The sequence below is a fragment of the Entelurus aequoreus genome, linkage group LG03 (assembly GCF_033978785.1).
Source record: "Entelurus aequoreus isolate RoL-2023_Sb linkage group LG03, RoL_Eaeq_v1.1, whole genome shotgun sequence".
NCBI classification, from domain to species: domain Eukaryota; kingdom Metazoa; phylum Chordata; class Actinopteri; order Syngnathiformes; family Syngnathidae; genus Entelurus; species Entelurus aequoreus.
Window position 1 is genome coordinate 9046923 of NC_084733.1, and position 7506 is coordinate 9054428.

Here is a 7506-nt window from a genome sequence, read left to right on the forward strand (position 1 = left end):
CATAAAATGGATCTGCTATCCCCGTTTAAATAAAAAAAATTCATTTCAGTTGGCCTTTAAGTAGATAGCATCTTTGATCCAAGACACAACTTACATTTAACTAAAATGTTATTTTCTTTGTGCTCGACAAAAGAAAAGTATTGAGAATGTCTCCATGTTAAGAAACTCGACTTCTGGCTTCGCCATGATGTCTTGTTAGTTGATATGAGAGTAGCGTATGTGTGTGTGTGTGTGTGTGTGTGTGTGTGTGGCCCTTTAAGATATGACAGCATGTGAGGTGAGTGATGTCAGTGAGTGAGTGGGCGAGAGAGGTGAGGGAACGGCAACAGTGAGTGCGTACAGGTGCTCTAGCTTGGTGGATGGCTGCGTCCAATAAAGTCACAAAGTTGTAACAAACCGCCGACCTCGTCATTCACCCTCAGCTGTAAAGACCCACTTCTGGGTAAAGTGAAGGTTGTTAGCCCCGAAGTACATAGACTCTGGAGGAACGTCTCCCCTGCGCCCCTCAACTACAGTCTTTTTTCGACTTCTTGTAATTTAAATGAACATACTTTACCTTATGCAAAAATCTATAGGCAAACTGGTCCATTGATTGGTCAACAGATAATTATCAAACCCATCTTGGTGGAAATAAGGCTCTATGTTGATGTTGTCGGTCCTACGGTTGTTTGTCAGGCTGTTTTTGTGCGTGGTTCACAAGATGTCGTGTTATTGTTGTTGTCGTGATGATGATGCAATGACGGCAGACAAACAAAACAGGTTTGACTTACTCTCCTCCCTTCAGTTTGGAAAGTGATGAAGCATCTTATTACTATGTTTTCACCTCCGAGTTGAGGTTCAAGTCAGGCTCCAAACCACAGTTTCTCAAAAAAAGCGCTATGTTTTGTAATGACACTCGCTGACACGAGGGGACTTTTTTCAGCTTGACTGGCTGAATGCTAAATGGTGCTTATGTATGATAACAGGCTTTTGTGGGGATTGTATTTAAGTTGAGTCATCACTAAAATGGCTGAAGAGGTCATTTCAGGTCATTGAAATGAGATTTACAGAGTACCAATTTCCACCTTTTATTTGCGTAATGCACTTGGATTTGATGTCGTCTGGGGTTGACTGCCAGAAGACGCCACCTAATAATGACATCATCAATCATTCATTTGCAGGATACAGTACGCTACAAAGGACCTTTGTCAAGAATGGAAAATGTTTGTCCGTGCAGTGTTGCATGGACACACAAAGACTGACAACTGTTGGTTTTGTGTCTCACCAGCCCGTAAATTGCGGTCAAATGAAGCTGCTTTAAACAGTAAGACTTAAGAGTAGAACTATGTCATAAAATTCTAGGATTGAAGTACACTGTTATCATGGTTTGATATGTTTCTCGGTTTTATGTTTAGTTCATTTCCTGTACAATAATGGAACAAAGTGCAACAGATCCTTAGCTTCTGTGTAAACAGCTCCCCTTATGATCAAAATAAAACAATCAATGGATGAATGAGCTACTTTTTGTGGATTAAAGATGCTAAAACCAGGTGAATGTACATCAACAAGCCAACATTTTAGCATATTTTATTTTTTGGACAAGTATGGAGCTAGCAGAAAGGTGCAACAGTAACTAAACTACTATTTTAGGGAATGAAAGTTCCTTCTTCTTCATTAACAGTCCAGGTTGTCGTACCGTTTTTTTGTACTAGCCTGAATAATGGCGGCACACTTCCTTCGTCTCATCAGCTTGTATTCACTCGTTAAAGTATTTCCCAGCGAAATGTAGAAAATAGACTTTAATGCCCTGTCTTCTCCTGAGCCCTATCGCAAGGGATGGATAGCGTGTACATCTTAATCAATACTAGTACCAAATCGGTACTTTAAAAACAGTGCTGATGCTTAAACGGTGCCCAAACCTGTGAATGTGATGTATAATGTAAAGCGCTTTGGGTATCATGCAGGTATAGTAAAGTGCTTTATAAATACAGACCATTTTCCATTTTACCATTTACTTACAAAATGGGAAGCCTACAAAAAATATATATTTTTATTTGTATGGAATTTTGTGGCATTCAAGTTGAACGGACTAGTAATTTAAATACTTCAATTATATATGAATATAATTATAACTAAGTAATGTATTCAAAATAAGAAATAAAACTACAACTCTTTTTCATCATTATTGCAGCAAAACATAAAATATAGAATGTGCTAAAAGACAACTTACTTAAGTAGTATTGTTTGATGCTCATAATTCCGAGGGTTTGTGAATGCAAATTCGCTCACAGGTGAGGAAATGCCGTGTTATTGTTATTTTGTTAGCGATGTTGTAAGGGTTGATGCTATTACTTAGAAACGTTACTTGCACAATATCACTGCCAAGGTGACTGAGTCTGGATTCATTTAGCACCAAAATAAAGCACAGTGTGGTTACAACGGTTCATGTTGTTCACAGGTGCTTTTATGGAATCCGGTTTTACTTCCCCTGGCCCAAGTCTGGGATGCTCTGTATTTGTTTTTTGAGTAGACTTAACCTTAAACATATTTTTAATGTGTACCGTGTGGGGAATTGGTTTTGCTTCTCAGCTTCTGTACCGTACTGAAAAATCCCGTTATAAATACACATTCTATTACACCTTTACTTAGCACCATCATTACAGATGGTTTTGGGTGAGAAAAGGTGCTGGTTTGTTTCCTCTCCTAGAACACAGTGTTCTGTCGAGGTCACCTGCAGTGATAAGCTCACAGAAGCCCTATTTACATTTGTCCCAACTCACCCTGTTGTAGCGTAGAGCTACATTGTGACTTCAAATCTAATTTTATTGCTGTACAGTCGGTAAAGCTGCACTTAAACAAGCACTTGGCAGCCTAAATAGTTCCCATTCTCCTGTAGAGGATTTATTGGGATCTGACTGAAGCCTACCAAGAGAGGCTCAGTTACAGTATGCTATGTAGTCTGTTCTCAAGTCTCGCAACAGGACTGCTGGGAAAGGGGTTGACTAAAGCTCGATTCGAATTCTCCCCCCTCCTCCTTGCCTCTTCTAATTGACCTTCCCAATTGGTTCTAGAATCTAGTGCCATGGCAAATACGGACGTTGCTCAAGTCTCGCTACGTCATCAGTCCTCCCTTTTGCCAGCAGTGACGTTAGGCAGACGCGACAAATGTTTACTTTCAGGATGCTGTCGCACAGAAAGTTCGGCTTTGCTTGTGCTCTTTCTATTTTTCCACCTGTCTTTATTAAGAAGAAGACCCTTTAGAAGACGTTTTTGGCGAAATTTTCAAGTGCTGGCGCATCAGCTTGAGGTATGTAAAATGTGTTTCATTGTGTATTTGTGTTTGAAGACAATATTTACGTGCAGTAGCAAAGGTTTAAAGTCTAAAGGAAAATCATTAATTATGTTTATTACTTTTGTACGCTTCTCTGGGTTTCTGGTTCTTACATCTTTCTCCTTCGCTTCGAGGGAGGTACTTCGCCCTTCCCCCGTACCTGACGGATAATTTGAACGCCTCTCAATTGACGTGAATGTGCAAAAATTAAGGAGGGAGGGCAAAAACAAGGGCGTATGATGGGTATTCGAATTGAGCCTAAGTTACAGTTTAAAAACAATTTCTTTTTGGCCGTTGATTTTCACTATTGTACATTGTTAGTGTTGACGATTTGGACTAATTTGTAAAAAAAGGTGCATGCATGTTAAGTGTTCTTTACCAAACAACAAAAGCGGATCATACTGCTGTTTTGGAGTAGTGTTTATGTTTATATTGCTTCTCCGGCAAAGAGTAAGTACTGCATGGCTCACCAAAGACTTCTATCCAATACCCCGTATACAGTATATGACGATGATGGGTAGGCATACTACCTGGACAAAATGGCCGGAATGTGTTGCCAGAGACGTATCTTAAATATACATTTTTTACATTTTTCATTTTGCGCTGCAGATGGGGTTTACTGCATTACAAATTTTAATCAGATTAATAATGGTGGTGGATTAAGCGACAGCCCCAAAATAAAGTAAAACTCACTTTTGAGGAAGAGAGGGAACATAAACTACTGACACATAGTGGCGTTCTATCGGTATTGCTGTAATTAATAAACAAAAAAAACCCCTGTAAAATTCACTTGTGGATGGCTTGTGAATTTTGGTTAAAGGGAAGTTGAAAGTTTAGGATTTCTGACCTGTCTTTGTAAAGGTAGAATTTCCGGTCCAATGCTTACTAACATAGTAAGCAACATTTATATAGATATATCATCTTTAGCGTTAACATTTATGTTTAACATTTAGATTTAGATTTAACATTTAGATTCAATTTCTACTTCAAATGTGAAGAAAGTGAGCTAAATAGTCAACATACATCAGCTCGAAAAGTGAGATTAAAATTTTACCATATACTAGACATTACAAGTAAACCGCATGTTGTAGAGGGTGCATAAACCCTCCACCTTTTAATCTCTAAAACTGTCAACTGAGAATGCGAGAAAAGACATCTTTCCCACTGTCTTTGTGTTTAGATGGTTGTGTTTGATAAACAAGGCGGCACCAGAATCTGAATGTCTCTACATGGCTGTCAACCAGTAAAACGAGAGCGAGGGACAAGTTAGGGCAAGGACTTTGAGGTGTGTAAGTCTATGTGCCGGATTTCCATCAGGGGATTGTAGTCACATATCATCAGTAGAGACTTCAAAAGAGCGCACATTCTACATGTCACCAGAATGACTTTTCCCCAACTTGTGAAGCTGTATATATTATAATATCTACCTGTCAACAGTAGCTTTAAAAAGTCATTGTTGTGTCACTGTTGTGACTACATTAGTTTGTATTGTCGTTCAGAAAAGTGAAATTTGACTTGTTTTAGGTCAATAATGACGCATTCAGTAGATAAAAATGTTAGATCAAGGAAAATGAATTACATATGTTGTGTGTAAGTGACCCCTGGCACTGTCCCCTGACCCCTGTACTTTAGTGTTAGATAAGTGTCGTGATTGGAGGACAGTTTATTCATTTGCCACAAAAAAGAACTGCTAAAGATACTGGCGAAATATGATAATAAAGATAAACAATATTAAACATACACTCATCACCCATTTACTTGCACAATCTAATTATTTTTGCAAATAATAATTAACTTAGAATTTCATGGCTGCAACATGTGCCAAAGTAGTTGGGAAAGGGCATGTTCACCACTGTGTTACATGGCCTTTCCTTTTAACAACACTCACTAAACGTTTGGGAACTGAGGAGACACATTTTTTAAGCTTCTCAGGTGGAATTCTTTCCCATTCTTGCTTGATGTACAGCTTAAGTTGTTCAACAGTCCGGGGGTCTCCGTTGTGGTATTTTAGGCTTCATAATGCGCCACACATTTTCAATGGGAGACAGGTCTGGACTACAGGCAGGCCAGTCTAGTACACGCACTCTTTTACTATGAAGCCACGCTGATGTAACACGTGGCTTGGCATTGTCTTGCTGAAATAAGCAGGGGCGTCCATGGTAACGTTGCTTGGATTGCAACATATGTTTCTCCAAAACCTCTATGTACCTTTCAGCATTATTGGCGCCTTCACAGATGTGTAAGTTACCCATGTCTTGGGCACTAATACACCCCCATACCATCACAGATGCTGGCTTTTCAACTTTGCGCCTATAACAATCCGGATGGTTCTTTTCCTCTTTGGTCCGGAGGACACGACGTCCACAGTTTCCAAAAACAATTTGAAATGTGGACTCGTCAGACCACAGAACACTTTTCCACTTTGTATCAGTCCATCTTAGATGAGCTCAGGCCCAGCGAAGCCGACGGTGTTTCTGGGTGTTGTTAATAAACGGTTTTCGCCTTGCATAGAAGAGTTTTAACTGGCACTTACAGATGTAGCGACCAACTGTAGTTACTGACAGTGGGTTTCTGAAGTGTTCCTGAGCCCATGTGGTGATATCCTTTACACACTGATGTCACTTGTTGATGCAGTACAGCCTGAGGGATAGAAGGTCACGGTCTTAGTGCTTACGTGCAGTGATTTCTCCAGATTCTCTGAACCCTTTGATGATATTACGGACCGTAGATGGTGAAATCCCTAAATTCCTTGCAATAGCTGGTTGAGAAAGGTTTTTCTTAAACTGTTCAACAATTTGCTCACGCATTTGTTGACAAAGTGGTGGCCCCATCCTTGTTTGCGAATGACTGAGCATTTCATGGAATCTACTTTTATACCCAATCATGGCACCCACTTGTTCCCAATTTGCCTGTTCACCTGTGGGATGTTCCAAATAAGTGTTTGATGAGCATTCCTCAACTTTATCAGTATTTAATGCCACCTTTCCCAACTTCTTTGTCACGTGTTGCTGGCATTAAATTCTAAAGTTAATGATTATTTGCACAAAAAAAAAAGTTTATCAGTTTGAACATCAAATATGTAGTCTTTGTAGCATATTCAACTGAATATGGGTTGAAAATGATTTGCAAATAATTGTATTCCGTTTATATTTACATCTAACACAATCTCCCAACTCATATGGAAACGGGGTTTGTATTATTGTTGTAGTTACCATTACCTCCGCCAGTAGGTTATGCAATCGCTGGGGATGTCTGTTGGTTTGTTTAACTCAAAAAGTTATGAGTGGACATTGATGAAATCTTTAGGAAATGTCCGAAATGGGATAAGGAACAATTGATTATATTCTGCGCCTGATCTTGATCATTTCTACTATGTTACCTTATGTTTGTGAAGTGAGCTTCAAATTTTGTGTGCACGTATGCTAGCGGCTTTGCAGAGACAAAGAAAGTGGAGACAAGAGAGTTCACTCTGTTTCTTTCATTTCGCTATAGAATTTTCATCAAACTTTCAAGAAATGTCCGTAATGGGATAAGGGAAAAGTCATTCCATTTGACATATTTTTTACCTCAACTTGTCCAGGGCGAACCCCGCCTACTGCCCGAATACAGCTGAGATAGACTCCAGCTCCCCCGGCGACCCCAAAAGGAACAAGCGGTAGAAAATGGATGGATGGATGGATATACTTTACCTTACGTTTAAGTTACCAGCATCTATTTCTGCGTGTGTATACTTGTGTCCCCGCCTCCACCCAGAGATACAAAGAGAGTGGATGACGGACAAGTTGCTTCACTCCATTTATTACATGACAGTGTCAATCAAAATAAAGCTTTGTTATCTTTGTTAAAGGGGAAATGCACTTCCTTTTGGGATCATTCACAATCCCTATTTAAAACCACATATGGTCGGTCTTTCTTTTTTTATGCATTCTAATTTGTAATATCCGACAAGTACGAGGTAGCTAACAATGAAGCTAAGAGGAGTAATCTATTGCACCCATACTTACATCATGTTCATACAACGTTGATGGAGGTTTTTTTAGAGCGCTTTATTGGCAGAATAGTGTGAATTCCATTTTTTGTTTTTAAACGTCTTATGATGTGCATGTCACTGCACTACATAGTTACTGTAGGTTCCAAAAGCATGTGGACAGTGGCATAGTTTTTATGGTTTACCACCGACGTCAACAGATGCTTCC

The 7506-nt window shown here is 39.4% G+C and overlaps 1 protein-coding gene across 3 annotated transcripts in view; it reads left to right on the forward strand.

The window, feature by feature from the left end:
- The window catches only part of LOC133646099 (uncharacterized protein KIAA1522 homolog), an 80673-nt gene that overhangs the window by 54400 nt on the left and 18767 nt on the right, over nt 1–7506 (forward strand). The window contains exon 1 of one of the 3 annotated variants that reach the window (XM_062041107.1): nt 3171–3286. The exons of the other annotated variants lie outside the window; for them this stretch is intronic. The gene's annotated coding sequence lies outside the window, so the exon portion shown is untranslated. Of the gene's footprint in view, nt 1–3170; nt 3287–7506 lie in introns of those variants that run through there. 3 annotated transcript variants of the gene reach the window in all.